The 21,139-nt window shown below is 44.6% G+C and overlaps 1 long non-coding RNA gene across 1 annotated transcript in view; it reads left to right on the top strand.

Annotated features, from left to right (window-relative positions):
- The window catches only part of LOC144768846 (uncharacterized), a 285,224-nt gene extending 265,108 nt beyond the window's left edge, over nt 1-20,116 (top strand). Inside the window, exon 3 of the long non-coding RNA XR_013598640.1 lies at nt 19,909-20,116. This is a non-coding gene — a long non-coding RNA (uncharacterized LOC144768846). The remainder of the gene's footprint in view (nt 1-19,908) is intronic.
- The last annotated feature ends 1,023 nt before the right edge of the window (nt 20,117-21,139 follow it).

The raw sequence follows: 21,139 nt of genomic DNA, 5'->3' as shown, positions 1-21,139 counted from the left end.
TGGGGATAGTGTGATAATCATCTTGACCAAAGGAGGGGGATTACTCAAAACTTGTACTATAGAAGATAAGGTAAAACTTCTCTGGTTAAGCACAAACATAATAAGACATCAATTGCTTCTTTCCTAGCTATTTAAATCACTCTTATTTTAAATATACTTTTAAAATTACAGATTATCTTCCATGCATTTAAGATATTATTTATATAATAAAATTAATTCACTTTTGTCCACAGCACTCTTCTATTAAGGAGTTGGGGAAGTTTGTTGTCACATATATAGTTCCCTAGATAAGGCGCAAGCCTCACTAAAGAAAATCGTTGCTCCTAAGGTTTTTCCCTGGGCTGGCCATGGTAGAGGGCTCTTGGCCAGACACTTCCCCTCCAATTCCCCACCAAGAGGCCGTGGTTCTCAGCGTGGACAGCGGCAAGATCAACACAAATTTAGAGGTTTCTTACCTCCAGAGGTTTCCAGAAACACCGGGTGCCAGAGGAATTGTATGTGGACACATGGAAGGAGCAAACCATGGTAAGACTTCTCCTTTCTTCCCATCTTTTGGCAATCTCCATCCCAAGTGGGATGGAGATTGCCAAAATTATTCCACAAGTGGAGAACCCTCACATCAGATGGTTGGGTTCTTCATGACAGTCCAAAGGTTCCACATAGAATTCTACAGTACACTGTGTTAACCTCACAGGCCAAGATGTGTATCCTTCACTGCTCAGGCAGCCCTTATCAACTAAGGAGTAGTAGATTTGCTGGAAAAGGGGGCACTTGTTAAAAACAGCATCTATTCAGATAGCTTTGTGAGACGCCTTTTCCTTGGTGAAAAAATGGGATGGTGGCGAACACCTGGTAATCAACCTTCGGGAATTCCAAGAGTGTCTGGTGTACTGTCATTTCAAGATGGAGGGCATCCATCTGTTACACGATCTACCAAGACCATGCAACAGGATTGCACGGCTTTATCTAAAGAGCGCATTTCTGACAGTGCCAATATTTCCTCTGCATTCCTGCAGTTCATGTGGGATCATCAAACCTTCGAATTTCAGACCCTGCACGTTAGTCTCTCTTCAGTGCCACAGTCCTTCAAGAAGGTGCTGTAGCCAGCCATGGAATACCTCAGTTCTCAGGGAGTCCGCATCTTAGTCTACCTGGACAACATTCTTTTAATGGATCAATGTTGATGGAGCAAGGTTCTGCACGTAAAGCGACTAGCTTGGACTCAGCCCTCTCGAAATAAACTGTAATACACTAATAAACATGTTTTGTCTTATTAACAATGCAAAACACGACGTTTCTAGTATCTAGGGGAAGCTTTTCTACGTGCTTTGACTAACATTAACTTGAATGCATTAAGATGGCCGCCGCAACGCGGGAACCTTTCTGCGCATGCGTCTGTCATACTCATGTGACATGACGTATCCTTAAGCTTGGTGGGAAAACTTTGCTTCTGCGCACTAGAACTAAAAATGGCTGCTCTATGTTTTAACGTGCTAAAGCTTGCAATGCTGCTTTTATTAAGTTGTTTGTTCTGCATAATTGCTTATGCTGTAGTTAAAATAAAGTAATTGGAATAGAGTAGAGATAAGTGGTATACAGTGCATTCATTTATTCTTTGTTCTAAAACTGTTTTTCTTTGACTTTGCTATTAGCTCGTGTTGGGACAATGTTGCTCCATCTTGGGTCCTGAAACTGAGCATGCGCCAAAATTCTCCCAAGTCTACAAGCCATGGCATTAAATGGCATTGAATTCCTGCCATCTCCTGACTTGCTAGAAGATGCTCATGGGCACCTTACCTTCTGACCCTTTGGAAGGAAGCTGAACAAATTGTTCTATTACATTGCAATTCTTATTGATAGTTAGATTGTCCGACTTGTCCGAATAGCTGACCTGTCACTGACCCAACGCACTCAATAGGCGATCGAGAGCAGAGGTGCTGGCAGAGCACTCTGTCAGAAGAATCGATAACCCAATCGGGGTTCTGGGAAGGAGTTCGATAACCCAATAGGGGTTCCTGGAAAAGAAGATTCGCTAACCCAATCGGGGTCTGACTGTTAGCTGCAGAGAGGAGTGTGACGCTGGCGTTGCACATTAGCTGTGGGTGCCGGTCCTGACCTGCGGTGGTCTTGTCCTGATACAATTTGGTCCGTACTTATCCTGATTCTGGTCTGCACCTGTTCTTTCCTTTTGGCACCTGCACTATCGTAGGTCCTGTCCTTTATCCCAGCCCGTGGCCAGGGTTGGTCTTCACACCATTCTAGGTAAATATAAGGTTTGCGGGGGTATGTCATTTTGTTGTTTCCCATTTCTTACCCTTCCTATAATTCAATGCTTAAAGAACGTTCCATGGTACTTTCACATCATCTTGCTTTGATTTTATTCTTTCTAATTGATCAAACTCTGATTAATGTAGTATGGACTTTGACATTTAAAGAAAATATTTAGATAAAGTGTTAAAATCTTTCCTGAGTCTGTGGTTATTTTATGAGTGCAAATGATTATTTACTACCTATTTTCTTGCTAACTCCCTTGATCCCTTAGGACTCTAGGTACCAGTGACTAGGGTTGGTAAGTCAAGGTATAGGTCCTAAAAGGTTAAAAGTAAAATATTACTGGTTTAAAGCGTAGGTTTACCTGTTCAAAGTGTGTATGTGTTTATGGGCCCAGGTGAGTATGGTAAAATTCTGGGCAGGTGAACCCTCGCTGTATCAATATCCAAGACGGTTGTTGGAATATATTCAGATGACAGTACGGTTACTAGAAGATCTGGGCATTGTCAACAAGAACAAGTCTCTCATTACTCTCCCCTCCCCCCAAAAAAACTACCTTCTTGGGTTTTGTCATCGATGCCAAAACAACCACCTTAAGTCTGCAATCCAGGAGATGACAAAAAATATGACTCTGGAAAACTTTCTCATGACAGACCACCTAGGTGAGACAGATTGCCTGTCTGGTGGGCTTATTGGCATCTTCAATACAAGCAATATTTATGGGCCCCATGCATTGCAGGGTGCTCCAGAGGCTGAAGGCGACCATCTGCACAGTGGCTTGTCTTATTCGGAAATGGATCCAGTGATGGAGGAGGTCAAATAAGAGTTGAGGTGGTGGTTAACCCATTTGGAGGCCTGGAACGGGAAAACAATCTTCAGATACAGCCCCAATATCATTATGGAATCTTATACCAGCAAAACCGGTTGGGTTCCAGATGTGGGTGCTGTGTCCAGAGTGGGAAAATGGCCAGCACAAGAACAACAATCACAGTACAGAAGAATCACATCATAACATCACATTACATCTCCCGGGGGGAGGGGGAGAGGGAATCCAGGGGATGAGGGCATATCAAACACAGAGTCTCTAGGTGGTACACAGATTTCTCCCCTATATCTGTTCCAAAGCCCCCAAACTGAAGCCCATCTTCGAGGCCGGCCTCTCGCTATGTAAACAGTCTTTTCACGAAACATACACCAATCCAGGTCGTTCTTCCAGGCCTCAAGGGTAGGAGGCCGCTCGGATCCCCACAGCTGAGCAATATTCCTTTTTGTTATCATGAGACCTAGTGTAGTCCATTGTGTTTTTGCCAAATTAAGGTCAGTAGGCTCCCAGATATTGAGGAGGCATTTCCTCGCCTCTGGCAGCACTGCGACCCCCAAAACCTCCTGTATAGTGTTATGGATCTTACCCCAGTACTCAGCGATATACCGAAATTCCCAAAGGATATGGAGGAATGTACCCACAAGACCACAATTCCGTCTACAACATCCTACTTCAGATATTCCCATTCGAACAAGATGGTGGCCTGTGACATAAACCCTGTGTAGTATTTTTAACTGAACAAGCCGCAATCGCGCTGGGATCGCAACCACTTTTAGAGAGGAAACAGCTGATTACAGTCCTCATCATCCAATTCTATGCCATCTCGCGTCCATTTATCCCTTAACTCCCTAAGGAGATCCGCCCTATGATTAATTAATTTCTTATAGTTCAGGGAGATAGTTTTCTCGGGTAGATGACCATCTAAAATTCTATCCTAGAGAGGTGAGGCATCAGGCAGGGCTGCCTGCAATGCATGCCGGACTTACGCATAGCGAAAGTACTCAGTTCCCATTAGTTCAAATTCGAGCTGTAGTTCTTCGAATGTCTTAATATTCTCCCTGCTCTAAATATCACGGATGGTGAAGATCCCTATCAGAGCCCACCTATCAAAACCTCTCGTATGCCAAAGCTTACCCAGACGCTCCGAATCGAACAGTGGGGTAGCTAGCGTCAACCGGTCCCTCCATCCCAAAGACCTCGTGGCATCGTGCCAGATCTTCACCGCATGTTTAGTGGGCCCCGTCAAGTTCAGCTTCGTTGACTTGGAATACAGTGCCCTGTTGTAATACCTCCAGGGAGGAGACACTTATCCATCGCATATCCGGGGTCGGCTACGGGCCCATATGTTCCCTGGTTGATTGCAGCCAGCTGGGAAGCCCAGTAGTATCGCTTAATGTCTGGGAGGGCAATACCTCCATCATACCAAGGTAGCGTCAATTTAGCTAAAGCAATATGGGGTCTGCCCTCCCATAATAAACTATGCTGCAACCCTTCCACCTCACGGAAAAAACTGGCCGGCACTACATCCAAAGTATTTTGAAGGGCGTAAAGAAAAGAAGGCAGGGACATCATTTTAAAAAGGGCCGCTCACCCCAACAACGAGACGGGAAGTCTCTTCCAGTTAGCAGTGTCGCTCCTAAGCCTCTGCAAAGGGGGAAGGAGATTCCTCGCATACTGGATTGCCGTGTCCAACGAGATGAAAATCCCCAGATATTTGAAATCGCCCGTATTAACCTGGATAGGACAATTTCGCGGAGGAACCGTCGTCTCCCCCTAAGAACAACCAAGAGAGATTTCCCCCAATTGATGGATAGCCATGAGTTTCTACCAAAGGAGGCCAACACATCACACACAACAATAAGGGATTTCCTAGGCGAGATCAGATAAAGTAGAATATCACCCGAGATCCGGTCCTCCCAATCAGGGGACCAGCGAATACCTCAAATCGACAGCTCCCAGCAAATCCAGGCCGCTAGGGGTTCCAGGGCCAGCGAGAAACTGCATAGAATTTTTAATGGGATCCTTTGCGGTATAATGCTGGACAAAAGAAAAGTGCAATGTTGCATGCTGCTGTAAATGGGCAGCATCTCAGTGCGGTGCTAATATAGCCAATTGGCAGGTTCTCGCTTCAGAGCCCCCACATGCTTTGCAAAGGATTTCTGGCAATTCTATCTGGATCACAATATCTTAAAGATGGCGGACTATCTCCTGGGTCAAGCCAACAAAGTGGTGATTGGCATTCAAGACATCTACAAGACCTAATCTTGTGGAAGTTGAATGCAGATGTGTTCCAGAGGATAAAACTCAGGTGGGGACCTATCACAGTAGATCTATTTGCCTCACGGCTGCATTGTCAATTGGAGAAATACTTCAGCTGGAGACCGGACCTGCAAGCTGTGAGAAGTTGGCCTGGCATATTATGTCCACTATTCTAGTGGGCACCTTGCACCAGCCCAAACGACCCTTATTGATGGTAGGTTTAAGACAACCTTTATAGAAAGCTATCCTAGTGGTAGCTGTGGAGAGCAGGCTTCAGGCTAAGTCTTAAAGGAATGCAAAGCAGCTTGTTTTACCATTCTATAATCTCTTGAATGATTAAATGAAAGTACACCACACAAGGTATATATATATATATATATATATATATTCACTGAAAAAACCATAGGTTATAGACCATATATAGTTAGGAATTAGCATTTAAAAAACCTTATTTTACTCACACAAAACCATTGAAATTCCATATATAGTTAGTTGCACTAACTATATATCGCGCACCCGCAATCCACTGCTGATGATGTCACATATTACATCATTCATGACATGGCCAGTGACATCACTGATGACATCACTGATGACATCTCAAATGACATCACTGATGACATCACTGATAACAACATCCAGTGATTTTATGTTTCTGTAAAGTTTAAATATGTCTTACATATTGAAGAATGAGTGGATGTATAAGTGTCTGGACGAAGGATTTAGTAGGTGCATGACTGACTGTATGAGTGAGTGATTAAATGTGTCTCACTGAGTGCATGGGTTAGTGACTAAACTGTCTTAATTTGTGCATCATTATGTCTGTTGTTCTGTAAACTGCTGCATGTGTTGATCAGTAGCTATATGAGTAACTATATGGGTTATTGATTGATTGTCCAAGTATTTGTATGGGAGACTGAGTGTGTGTGTGGCTGGCTGGGAGGTGTGTGACTCTGTGCAGATCAATGTGTACTTATATCAATGATTGTATAACAAGGTAAGTATGTGTTAGTATATGTTTGAAAATGTAAGGTGCTCTATGTTTAACTGTATAGACAAGAAAATGGAAGTGTGATTGATTCTTTACAGGACTGACTAGGTGTGTGAGTAACTCCATGGATGAGTGGCAGAGTGTGAGTGTCTGTATAGGTGTATGAGTGCATATGATAGTGTTGTAAAGATGAGTGATTGTATGTATGAATGATTGTATGGGTGAATGAGTGAATGTGTGTGTAGACGTAGGAATCAGTGAGTACATATGTAGTAACTAGTATTGGTGTGTCAATGGTTTCAAAAATTATACTCTGTATTTAACACTGGGTGAAACAGAGGTTATATTAAAATGTGAGGAGATGCATTGTATTGTCACATGAATGATATCATCAGTGATGTGGTCATTGATGTCAAATGAGATGTCATCAGTGATGTCATCAGTGATGTCACTGACCATGTCATGAATGATGTAATATGTGACATCATCAGCAGTGGATTGCGGGTGCGCGATATATAGTTAGTGCAACTAACTATATATGGAATTTCAATGGTTTTGTGTGAGTAAAATAAGGTTTTTTAAATGCTAATTCCTAACTATATATGGTCTATAACCTATGGTTTTTTCAGTGAATTTTCAAGGTTTTGTAAATGCTAATTCCTAACTATATATGGTCTATAACCTATGGTTTTTTCAGTGAATTTCAATGGTTTTTTAATAGCAAATATCATAAGCTGTCGAATGTCAAGTACGTGGTAAGTGAAAACATTTTCGTGTTTATGCACACTGATCTGCTTTGAATGGTGCCGCCCCCCCTCATTTCTATTAGGAGTACTCTCTCTTTGCACATAGTGAAGGGTAGTTAACGCAGGCCTTTGCCCCCGTTGTAATACGTCGTGCCTGCTTCTCTCTCCATTTGATTGATTGTTATCCAAGTATTTACTGTTTTAGAATTGGTTCTCTTTGGTTCATTCTCTATTTACAAACAAACACAGAGTCGCAATACTCTGTTTAGTCTTTGCAGATAACGAAAAATCGTGTAAAAAAAAAAGAAAAGGAATCGAGCAAAATCAGTAGGCCACTAATGGGATCTCTTTTTGACCTCGCTAAAATAGAAACATAAGGAACAACCCCTCATGACAAATACAAAACTAGTGAAATGAACTGAACTCCACACAATGATGGCTGCAAAACAGCTCGGCTCCGCCACCCACCCCGCCCAAAATAACGATAAAGAGCGGCTGCCATGATTGGTTGCGGAATGGCCACGACGGAGCTACGAAATGGTACTGCTCTCATGCTAACCCCAGCTTCAGTCTGAAACATCCAGAAACACTGTAGACTACCAATTCGATCAGTTCCGGTAGCGCCCCAATGTAACCCGGTAGAGAAGAACTAGCCCTCCCCTCTTTGACTGATGGTTCTTGTTGCCTGTCCCTTCTGTTGTCATTTAACAGAACTATTTAGCCTGCTGAAAGGGGTTGTGTTCCGACCGCTGGTTGGTGGAGACATTTTGACTATATTCTAGACCTGCGTTGTCGCGTAATGCGTCATATGACGCGCCGCGTTAGCGCATCCGGAAGTCATCCGGGGCGCGCAGCGCGTAACGTAAGCATAACAAGTCATGTGACTTGTTAATAAAACTTTTCATTGGTTCATTTTACTTTTCTTATTCTAATGATGAAAGGCTTGGTCATATGACCTAAAAATTACGCTTTTTATTACTTCCGAACATTATTTTTTCTTAAATATATGTTATAATGTTCCAGGCTAATGTACTTTCCCGGAAAATTTACAACTGTCCTGCAAGTAAAATATATTCTTTTTTCGAGAAAAAGAGCGTTTCTTCGTCCCATGACGGAGCCGTTGAGCAAAAGAGGGTCGACCTGCTGTCTTAGTCGCCGATACGCCTGAATATGAGATTCTTATCGATCACTTTATGTTGCAGGAATAGAAAACACAACAGCCCTTGACCATTTATCTTTACTGCGTTCCTTCGTAATATACCTTTTACCCTTCATGTAATTGATCTGCTTTATTTCACTTGCCTTTTAATGATTCTAAAACAGTGACTATTATTAAAAACTTTACCAATGTATATACTACTACCATGTTTTCTTTTAAAAACCTTTATTGTGAAAATTTCATTATACAAATACGAGCCTATAACCACGTGGGCCGGCCACGGAGCAAACTGTAATCGTATATGATGAGTAGACATTTACACTGTAGAGGAACGTAACGGGCGGGCCATTAGGTTGCAAGAACTAAGGTGTCTAACAGTTACGGAATCGGTGGACGTACATTTTATAATTAAAATACGACAGGGCCAGTTACAATAAAATTATCTAGATATACATTTGCGGGCAAGTACCATGGGTGACGTTAATTCGAACTTTCAATAGTACAGTAATCAATAACACATCAGAACTTAATATCAATAGGGATGTCGAAATATTCAATCAATTCTCGTCCCCGCCCGCCATGTGCTTCAAAACTGCATACGTATCTCGTGATTTTAAGGTTCTGCAACCAGTACACAACAAGGAGTTACGAGTCCCATTTATTCCGGCGCCATTTTGGGCGAGGACGGGCAGGTCCAGGATATAGTCAAAATGTCTCTACCAACCATCGAATATGATGATGTTCATATGCTGTATTTATTAGAGTAACACTCATCTGTCCACATGAAATTAAATTGCCACAATCTAAACATGTCATTTTAATCTTTCCAAAGTTCTTCTAAATATTTGGGACCGTTTCCCTTGCCTCTGATGCTGTCAGTGCCACTTCTTTGATGAATGTACTAGCAGGTCAGGGGTTCTCCTCCAAATCTCTCTTTTATGCAGCACTATAATTAATTGGTGCCACCTCTCCATATGACGATGCATGGTATAGTTACCATAACTATATTTTTTTTCGGTTCCTCTGGAGAGTTCATCGTGGCAGATGAAGCGTGTAACGTACCGGGCATTTACCTTTTTTTGCATGTACAGGAAAGGAAAAAAAAATCGAGCGTCCGAGTTCTAAGGTGTCCCAGGGCCATTTTAGTGGACCAGGCCCAAATCCAAAGAACAGGCCGCCATTTTGAGAGTCCTGTTGCAGCCGCCTGTCGCTGTAGCATCAAGAGCAGCCGAAACTCAGCTGAATGGCAACTGAAACGGTAAAGGGGCGCCCCACTACAGCAGACGAGCCTCCACCTAGGAAGGCCCGTTCACGCCGCCTCCCCCCCCCTTCGGGCACCCCACGCCGTTATTCGGAGCAGTATTGTAGGATGGCCACACCAGTGCGGCAACTTGCTAGACATCACCTCGGTGGTAACCGAATCTCAACGCCTTGTGGTGTCTTCTATTCAGAAAACATTGTTATGCTGCCTTCGACCTATTCGCCGCAAGTGCGCACGCAACTCAGCTGCATAGCTTGCTAGACACCACCTCGGTGCTAACCGAATCTCAGCGCCTTGTGGTCTCTTCTATTCCAAAAAAATTGTTGCGCTGCCTTTGGCCCCATTCGCACATCGGTCCGCTACTGACGCCATCTCAAAGGCTAATGGGGCGCCCCACGCCGAGTTTCAGCATTGTAGGATGACCACACCAGTACAGCAACTTGCTAGACATCACCTCGGTGCCATCCAGATCTCGGCGCCCCACTGCAGATGAAGTGCCTCTCAACTATGAAACCACCACGGTGACATCCGGATCTTGGCGCGTTGTGCTGCATTCGGCCTATTCGCACATCGGTCCGCTACTGACGCCATCTCACAGGCTAATGGGGCGCCCCACGCCGAGTTTCAGCATTGTAGGATGACCACACCAGTACAGCAACTTGCTAGACATCACCTCGGTGCCATCCGGATCTCGGCGCCCCACTGCAGATGAAGTGCCTCTAAACTATGAAACCACCACGGTGACATCCGGATCTTGGCGCGTTGTGCTGCCTTCGGCCTATTCGCACATCGGTCCGCTACTGACGCCATCTCACAGACTAATGGGGCGCCCCACGCCGAGTTTCAGCATTGTAGGATGACCACACCAGTGCACCTTACTAGACACCACCTCGGTGCCATCCGGATCTTGGCATCTCAGCGCCTTGTGGTGTCTTCTATTCAGAAAATATTCTTGCGCTACCTTTGCCCCATTCACACATCGGTCCGCTACTGACGCCATCTCACAGGCTAATAGGGCGCCCCACGCCGAGTTTCAGCATTGTAGGATGACCACACCAGTACAGCAACTTGCTAGACATCACCTCGGTGCCATCCGGATCTCGGCGCCCCACTGCAGATGAAGTGCCTCTCAACTATGAAACCACCACGGTGACATCCGGATCTTGGCGCCTTGTGCTGGTTCCGGCCTATTCACACATCGGTCCGCTACTGACGCCATCTCACAGGCTAATGGGGCGCCCCACGCCGAGTTTCAGCATTGTAGGATGACCACACCAGTACAGCAACTTGCTAGACATCACCTCGGTGCCATCCGGATCTTGGCATCTCAACGCCTAGTGGTATCTTCCATACAGAAAATATTGTTGCGCTGCCTTTGGCCCCATTCGCACATCGGTCCGCAACTGACACCATCTCACAGGCCAACAGGGCGCCCCACGCCGACTTTTACCATTGTAGGATGGCCACACCAGTACAGCAACTTGCTAGACATCACCTCGGTGCCATCCGGATCTTGGCATCTCAGCGCCTTGTGGTGTCAGTCAGAAAATATTGTTGCGCTGCCTTTGGCCCCATTCGCACATCAGTCCGCTACTGACACCATCTCACAGGCCAACAGGGTGCCCCACGCCGACTTTTACCATTGTAGGATGGCCACACCAGTGCCACAACTTGCTAGACACCACCTCGGTGCCATCCGGATCTTGGCATCTCAGCGCCTTGTGGTGTCTTCTATTCCGAAAATATTGTTGCGCTGCCTTTGGCCCCATTCGCACATCGGTCCGCTACTGCCGCCATCTCACAGGCCAACGGGGCGCCCCACGCCCACTTTCAACATTGTAGGATGGCAACACCAGTGCGGCAACTTACTAGACACCACCTCGGTGCCATCCGGATCTTGGCGCGTTGTGCTGCCTTCGGCCTATTCGCACATCGGTCCGCTACTGACGCAAACTCACAGGCCAACGGGGCGCCCCACGCCGACTTTCAGCATTGTAGGATGGCCACACCAGTGCTGCAACTTGCTGGACACCACCTCGGTGCCATCCGGATCTTGGCGCGTTGTGTTGCCTTCGGCCTATTCGCACATCGGTCCGCTACTGACGCCGCCTCACGTGCCAACGTATTTTCTCCGCATTTTATACCCTATGCCGCATAACAGGTCATGTGACTTGTTTATAAAACTTTTCATTGGTTCATTTTACTTTTGGTTTCCTAATGATGGAAGGCTTGATCATATGACCTAAAAACAACACTTTTCATTGGATGAAAACTTTTTTTTTTTCCCAAACGATGAAAGCCCCACCTTGTTTCTGGATGTTTCAGACTGAAGCTGGCGTCAGCATGAGAGCACCACCATCTCGTAGCTCCGTCGTGGTCATTCCGCGAGCAATCATGGCAGCCGCTCCCCACCAGAAGCCTACAGGAGTCGGGGGCCCCCAAAACTTTTGATGAATCCTCAAGGCGGAGGGGACGCTTTCGAGAATGGGGTCCAAGACCTAGCAGACAAGCGTCCGATTTCCAAGGTGTCCCAGGGCCATTTCAGTGGACCAGGCCCAAAAAGGAAACAGCCTGCCGCCATTTTGAGAGTCCTGTGACAGCCGCCTATCGCTGCACCGCAAGAGTGGGCGCAACTCAGCTGAATTGCGGCTTTTGACACAGTGGACCAAAAACGGACGGAATGGCAACTGAAACGGTAAAGGGGCGCCCCACTACAACAGATGACACTCCACCTGGAGAGGCCCGTTCACGCCGCCTCCCCCGGGGCGCCCCACGCCGTTATTCGGAGCAGCATTGTAGGATACCAAAACCAGTGCGGCAACTTACTGGACATCACCTTGGTGCCATCGTTCTGCTGCCTTGGAACTATTCGCACAACAGTTTGCTACTGATGACCCACCCCCCGCGACGCCCCACGCCGGAAATCTGGACGTTGTGCTGCGTTGGGACTATTCGCACAGCCGACCGCTACTTCGTTGTTTTTCCCTAAAAATGTTTATATGTTATTACTGTTTTTGTTTTCTTGTATATATTTATAAGTTATTAAAGTTTAATAATCTTACTACTTTGTCGGAGTGCTATATATTTTTAATGTGACACATAATTGTAAAAACTTTGATGTACAAAGAGTCATCCCTGGAATCTTCCGCTTCAGGCTCGGTCCCCTCCCCAATCACAATACAGGATGGTTTTCAGATAATAGGAACGCGTCTGCTGTGACGGATCTCATCGAGTGTGGGCCTTGATCTACTATAACTCCTTTGAAGAGGGGTGATTCTTTACAGCTGGGGCCATAAACTACATCTGCAGGGCTAGCTGATACCCTAGGACCGGCCTGGACAATCGGACACAGAGGAAAAGGAGTGTCAGAGGGTGCGGTAGTGAATAGGGCGAAAGGGAGGTGTCGGGCGGGCACAGGGTGTGATTCTCAGGGAAGAGCAGCGCAGATGGGGGGAGGTTTATTACCCATGCATAAGACAGAGAGCGGGGGTGACCACTGCCTGGGGGAGATGTTTGCGAGGGTGGGGAGCCATGCTAAGGATCGACAGCGTGCACAGAGTGGGTCTGGTCAAGGCATCTAAAATGGCTGCCGTGCACGACAAAAGTGTGGCATTTGAAAAAAGACAAGATGGCGCAGACAATGTTTTTCAACACTTCCTGATTTCCTTCGAATCGAACGTTAACAGACGTTGGGGCATATTACCAAAGTTAAGCGATATTTATCCCTAACGATGCTTAGCAACGATTTTTTTACCGCTAAGCATCGTCAGAAATTATCGCAGATAAACCTTGCTATTATCAAGGTTTATCGCAAATACGATAAAAAACGACCGCAATGCATTAATATCGCTGAAAACTCAGCGATATTCATGCATTACCGAGCTAATGCTCTTAGCCATGTTATCCACCTCCCATTGGATAACATGGCTAAGAACTGCTCAGGGCAGGTGCTAGCTTTTGGAGATATTCGCGCTTATCGCGAATATTTCCAAAAGTTGATAATAGGAGATAGCGATGTTAGCGACTGTTTCCAGTCGCTAACATCTTGGCATGCCCACTTTGCATGTCATTAGTGATAAATATCACTCACATGCAAAGTGGGGCCCAAGATGGTCGCTATCTCCTACTAGCCGTCGCTAACTGGTGTTAGCAACAGCTAGGTAATACAGATATAATTTTATCTCCGCGAAGCGGAGCGCTGTTACAGATATATATCTTGTTTTTGAACGTTAATTTCTCAAAATCCACTGAAGCACATATATTGAGACCTAGCAAAGGCACATCGAGCTACCAGTCCCTACAATTTTGCCAAGTTTCGTGCAAATCCATTCAGCCGTTCGATTATTATTATTATTTTTTTTTTTGCCCCGCGGGGCCCTTTTAAAACCTTCACATCAAACCTAAGAGGTCAAGGAGGATCTACTATGCCCCCTTATGGTCATTTGCCCCTTCGCTTGGGCCTCCTCTTGTCTCTCGATCCTACCGAGAGACAAGATGGCGGCCGCTACGGACTGTTTGCAATGTTTACAGACGCCGGAGAACCAATCAGCTTCGCAAACCTCCGTTACGCGAAGCGGAGCTCTTTTACAGATATATATCTTTTTTTGAACGTTAATTTCTCAAAATCCACTGGAGCACATATATTGAGACCTAGCAAAGGCACATCGGGCTACCAGTCCCTAATATTTTACCAAGTTTCGTGCAAATCCATTCAGCCGTTCGATTATTATTATTATTATTTTTTTTTGCCCCGCGGGACCCTTTTAAAACCTCCACATCAAACCTAGGGGGTCAGCGAGGATCTACTATGCCCACTTATGGTCATTTGCCCCTTCGCTTTGGCCTCCTCTTGTCTCTCGATCCTACCGAGAGACAAGATGGCGGCCGCTACGGACTGTTTGGAATGTTCACAGACGCCGGAGAACCAATCAGCTTCGCTTCACAAAGCTCCGTACCGCGAAAAGTCCGCGAACCGGAGCGCTGCCCGGTCCGCTGTTACAGATATATATCTTTTTTTGAACGTTAATTTCTCAAAATCCACTGGAGCACATATATTGAGACCTAGCAAAGGCACATCGGGCTACCAGTCCCTACAATTTTGCCAAGTTTCGTGCAAATCCATTCAGCCGTTCGGGCTAAAAGTGAGGCCAACCGCCCTATGGAAAACTCAATGTTAAAAACACGTTTTGGGACCCCCCTTTTTTCTCGGCCCCCCCTTGACGAACCCCCCCCAAATTTTCAAGGGCTGCTCAGAAACAAAATGTGCCATTTTCCTGAAAATTTCAGCCAATTCCGTCCACAAACGCCAAAGTTATTAGACATAGAATTTTCAAAAATCCCATAGAGAAAAAATCCTAACTATATATACCTACTGGCGACCGCCAGTAGGTAATATATATATATATATATATATATATATATATATATATATATATATATTTATATATATATATATATATATTTATATATATTTATTCTAAACACAACCCCTCTAGTCTCTTTATGAGGCTAGAGGCAAAAGTACAATACAAGAACTTAAATAGCACACAGTAAACTAGCACAGTATACGTTTTGCCCTAGGGGCCTCACAAACCATTCAGAACCACGTGAGGGATAGAAGTTAGGCCTAGGGCCTGTACAACCGCTGGGGCAACCAGGAACCACCCAAGGTAGGGACGCAGGAGACCCACGGGGGACACATGCAGTGTCTAAACACAGCCACCAATCACCATTGACTTCTATGGCGAAAGTTAAAGTTACAAAGTTAAAGATTTAGGACACTTCGGAGTGGAATGCAAGGGAACCCCTTCAGTACTGGACACTTCGAAAGTCAAGACCCGCGGGAGCACCGAAGTACTCATGTTACCGCATCCAGGGAAGTCGGGTGCATATGTGTCTTTTCGTGTCGGCTTTCGTTGTCGATTCCTATAGAGAGCTGCAAAGAAGTGCTGCAGGCGACCAGGAGCAAAGTGTCCGGATGGATCCATGGGTGGATCGGAGATCAGAAGAACCTGAAAGCAGAGGGGACAGAGTCTGGGTCACTAGCCAGTGACCAGGATGGCGACAGGAAGATGCCAGCCGATGTCGGGTGCTTTAAGGTGAAGTAGGTGAAGCTTGACTCTTCAGCCACGAGGTCCAGGAGGTGTCGACGACAACCAGGAGCTGGATTCGAGCTGTCCCACGTTGGATGTGGAGTGCTGCAGTGTCGGTATCCGGATTGGACCCAACAAGCCTTGGCAACAGCAACCCATGCAAGATGACAAGATTGGCTTCGGTGCAGACCAGCAAGGTCTGAGGGACTCACCCTTTGGAGGGGAGTCAGGGCACATATGGAGCAACCAGGAAAGCCCAAGAAACAAAGGATTGTCCTTCTTGGGGACCCACTAGCCAACGGACTAGAGATCGCGAAGGAGCCTCGAGCTGCAATGCAGAAAGTGGGCCTACGGAACACTCGTGGAGTGTAGGCCTCTAAGATTCGGTGCAAAAGGTGCTCGGGCGAGGGTAAAAAATAGCCCAATGCACAACTTCGGGAAGTAGGTGCAGTTGCAAAATAGCAGGATGTCCAGGAGTTCCGGTCCCACGTCTCTCGTGTCGGCTGCAGGTCTCAGCTTTGCTGGGATCTTGTGTCGGCCTCAGAGATGTCTGGTAGTCCATGTCTTGTGTCGCAGATTCTTCAGGATCCGGCGGGAGCCTCGGAAATGTAGACCGGCAAGATGCTTCTTTGGTGCCTGTTTGAACAGGGATGTCACTCCTTGACCCCAAGGGAGATTTCTTCTGTCTTCCAGTCGAAATGGAATGTCGAAAGGTCCAAGATTTCTTCTTCAGAGTTTCGTCCAGGGTAATCTAAAATCCTAGTGACTGGGTTCCTATACTAATACTAAGTTTAGGGGTTGGACTAACTCTGGGGTCCCACCTATGGGAGGACCTGGGGAGGGGGTGGTTACACCCCTTCCCCTTAGTCCAGTTTTGCACCAGAGATGGGGCTGAGTGCCCCAGCAACCGGTTTGAACTGGGAAATGCATGGAGCACCTTGTGTGCCACAAGCAGTGTCTGAAAAGCATTCACTGAATGCAACCCACCCTGCCCCAATACACTAAAGCCTGTCTGGGGAGGTGCTGGCAACTCCCTGGACAGGAAACCTATTGTCCAGGCCTCCCCTGCCGGAGGTTCGTCTAGCAGCAGGAGGTCAGACTCGTGTCTGTAGCAGCAGCATCCATTTTGTGATGCTGAGGCTCTTTTAAACTTCTACCGGGTATACCAGTGTGTACATGTCTTCTTCCTGTAGAAGGGTGGAATGCTACCCCCGCCGCCAGAACTTACGGGGGTAGTATTCCAAAGTGTTTCACACCAAACACGACATGTTTTGATAAAGCCAAACCAAAGTTAGCATTAACCGCGAGGATTATAATGCACTTGAGAGTAAATGGTATGGCTATATCATAGAACAGCTATAAGGAAGGGATTCCGAAAGCTGCAGAGGGGCTCAGCTCATGCTAGGGCACCCTCTCACACAAAGCAAAGCACTCTGCCATCAGGATTGTCAAGGCCTGCCTTAGGAGTGACTTATAGGTTAATATATCTCTATATATTTTGGTAGATATAGCAAGTGCAGACCTGTGGTGCCATTTTGGAATGCTTCCCAGGGGTGGCATAATACATGCTTCAGCACCTGGTAGGCCTCTGGGGTACCTATGCCCTTGGTACCTAAGGTGCCATATACTAGGGACTCATAAGGGTGACCCAGGAACCAATCTGGTATGTACCTAAAGTACATGCAATCAATTTAGAGAGAGAACAGCTAGGCTGTATTCCTGATTAGCAGGGCCACGGCCAGACTAAAGTCGAAAAACCAGTGAAACACAGCAAAAAGTGGGGATAACCATAGGAAGCAGATCCTACTCTCCTACACAAGTAACATCCATGAATGCATTTCTCCATGCTTGGTGTCAGGAGAAAGGGTATGCCTTCCCTCAATCATGATGATCACGAGGTTGTTGGCTCAAGTTAGAGGTTGGAGCTGGCATCATCACACTGCTTTGGAGATCGCATACCTGGTTTCCAATGATAATGGAACTTTCTTGGGATTCTCCAGTCTTTCTACCCAGAAGCAAGCTCTTGTCCAGGACCCTCTAGGGAATCGCCAGCATGTATGGAAGAGAAGATACAACTCATGTTATGGATGATTACAGGGAACAATGGAAAATCCCAGGAGTTTCAAAAGAAGCTGAACAGCTCTTGTCGAAGGCATGGGCTGATGGAACAGTTAAACAATATAGATCTGCCTGGCCTAGAGGGATGAATTGGTGTTTGCAAAGGGGTACAGGTCCTGTGGGGTCGATGTCCTTATGCAGAAATTATTATCCTCCTAGGTTTCCGCAGGAAGGCGTACAGGTCAATGAATACCTTTAGATCGGACATTTCTGCGGGACATCTCCCGATAGAAGATTCCCCAATAGGAGAACACAATTTAGTCAAAAAAATCGATGAGGTGAATTCAGCTATCGTTTCCTCCTCGGAACCCAGGTACTCCTTCCTATAATCTCTTCACCTCCTGGCAATACATTAAATATCTTACCAGCAGGAATTTTCTTATAAGTTGGCTGTGCTCCTGTTCCTCATCTCTTGTCTGACGTTCAAGCCACAAACATTACAGATGCAGTATTTACCCTGGATAGGTACTTTTCATATTTCAAGAAGAATTAAATGTAATTCCAAACTAGTTTCGTAGCCAGCTTTCGATGAGATGCCTAAACTAAGTGTGGTACGGTGCATTAAGGCCTATGAAGCTGTGAATGATGAAGTTCACCCTGCTGAGAACAACTTCTTCTGAATTATATACAAAAACCGTTTAAAGCAGTTTTTACCCCCACTATAGCCAGGTGGATGGGAGGTATCATGTAGGAAGCAGACATTGATACTTCCCTTTTGGAGCACATTTAATACAAGGACTAATGGCCTCCAAGGCTTTTTCATTGGGGGCAAGGCGCAAGGATATTTTTAATGTTTCAGACTGGTCTTCAGACTCTACGTTGAAGAGGTTTTATTTTAAACCAGTTGTAAACATGGCAGCCCTAATAGCGGATAAACTTTAAACTGCAATATCCTAGCCTCCGGTTTTGACATAGAATGTATCTGTCATAACTGAAAGTTTCAGTTCTATTAAGAAGAATTAATATTCCCTTTGGTGGTTTGATCACATATTCTTTTTAAAAAAAAGCTCATATATTCATACTCCTCACATATCAAAGCCCAACAGCTCTATAATTGTAGGGCCACAACTACTCTAAAGGTGAGAAAATATATAATATATTTATTAAGATTCAAAAATTGTACCATACAATCAATAAGTCATAAGTTAAAACATTAGTCCACACCTAAAAATCATTTTGTGATTATAACATTTTCCTTGTATAATACATGATTTTAAAAATTGTTTTTTTTAAATATTGGGAAAACATACCAGTTCCAATACAAAGATAGCTTCAATATTTATACAATCTAGTACAATACGTTGTAATGGAAACATAAGTAAAAATTAGAAAATAAAAACAAGGATGTGAGACAAAAAGAAGGAGAGACACAAAACATATACGACAATACACTTCTTTATAGTTTGTGGACTAATCCATAAAGAAAATCAAAAAACAGGCATATGATTAGTACAAACTTCTTTATTGATTATGTCAGTCTGTTGAATGGATTTAGTTAATTCAGTGCATTGACGCGCTTCGGCGGTGTTCTTATGAATAGTAACCACCTTTTTCAAGACAGATTTTTTTCTATGTCTCTCTTTAAAAATCTTTTTCAATATACCAATCAAACTCATAGAGTTGCCTTAAAAAGTAGGATCCCTATGGGTAAGTGAATCTTTCGCTGGGCCTCATAGCTCCATCCTCACAATGTAGGGGTTCAATTACATCTATTCTTTTGTTTGGGTTAGTTTTTGTAAGAAAGCCGCAACAGCTATATCATCAGTCGTGAGTGTATTAAAATCACTTCGATATCGGGACCATTGGTCTCCCAAGAGTATAAATTAACTCCATACTTGCGTAACTGCTGGCATTCATGCGTCCTGCCTTCTTATTTTGGTACGTGGGGCCTCTCTCATAATATTGGTTCATTCTATTAAGGACACAAGGGTAAGGTTTATCCCCTGCTTTGATAATTGACATTGTTTTCCCACCCAAAGCTAAAGTGTAGAGAAGGACAACTCTGTATGGAGCTAATTGTCGACGCAAAGTATAAGTATAGCTTTCTGGATTCTTATTGCTTAGGGTGATCATTTTTTTCTTACTGATGGTCTGTCACAATGTATATGCGATCATTTGGTAAATCATAATAAGTCAAACAAAGGTCTTCAGTTCTGAAAGATTGGTAATATTTTCCTCATTGTTGTAGGAAATGAGAACTCCAAGCAAAATGAGGCACAAATTGCGAAGGACGGCTGTCGCATGAAGAAAGAAGGGGCAGAAAGAAAGAATGGACTATGAATACTGGCAGAAGTTATGATTGGTTTATATTCTTTCTGTTTCTTTTCCCTATGGCTAATAAGAAGGACGGTCTTTTTCATTTTTTGAAGGCTGCTGAGAAATAAAAAGGGAGGAAAGTTGAGCATAATCCTCGCCTCTGTGTCCTTAATAAAATTGAAACTTTATGTTACTATAGCTAGGAAATTTCATATTCGTCTTTTGAAAATCTGGTCAACTTACTTACAGCTGAAAATGTGTCTACTCTCTTATCTTTATAGGTTCCATAAAGTAAGCTATGTTTGAATGTCAATGAAAACATCATGCACATTATGTACTGCTGTGTGGCTTTATACTCAGAAGCAAGTTTTTTCTAAGACCGGCTTTCAGTTATTTTAATAGCTCAGATCTTTAGTTAGTAAGGAGCTTTGTAAAGTTCATTTAAGTAACACAAAACCAGATAATTGCGGTTAATGTCTCATACAAGAACAACCCACCTTGACTAACACATTTTAGCTTTTGTATTTTAGTTTCTTTGTGTTTGTTTGCTAGAACTATTGCAATGGCTCATTTGACTATGATAGCTACTGATATTAACTGTTTTATTTGTCGTAACTATTATTGTGGTTTTGTAATTGATATGTTTTTCTTTAACCATTCAATAAATTGATTTGATTTGCCTTCATGGGCAGGCAGAGCAGGGTAGAAAGGAAAAGAGCTGACCTGAAGGAAAAAACACACATTCTAGGTTGTTTTTTTTCCTGCTGCTCCCGCACAATTAATTTAGATAGCAACCTCTATTATCCATTCAATGTAATATTGTATTCATTTTATAAGTCTCTGATGTTCCTTCCCACATTCTCATTGATACCAAAAGTTGTGTAGCAGTATATCCAGTTATGCCATCAATTATGCTAATTTGTTCTAGCAATCGCGACGTTTTGAGACCTCTGTTCATGAGCACATTCAATAACAGACTGTTGGGGGGGGGGGTTGGCTGTGGGGGGTGAAGGGGAGAGGGGGGAATGCCCGGTGCCCGCTACGACCAGTCCGGCCCTGTAGACTGTGCACATTAATCAGTGCCACTGTGTGTCACACAATATTGGGTCTCTTCACGTGGTCACTGGATGAATAGCAGATATCACAGGGTGAGCACAAGAAAA

The sequence above is a fragment of the Lissotriton helveticus genome, chromosome 7, assembly GCF_964261635.1.
Source record: "Lissotriton helveticus chromosome 7, aLisHel1.1, whole genome shotgun sequence".
NCBI lineage: Eukaryota > Metazoa > Chordata > Amphibia > Caudata > Salamandridae > Lissotriton > Lissotriton helveticus.
The sequence above is the reverse complement of the archived record's forward strand: the minus strand, read 5'-3'. Positions and strand labels throughout refer to the sequence as shown.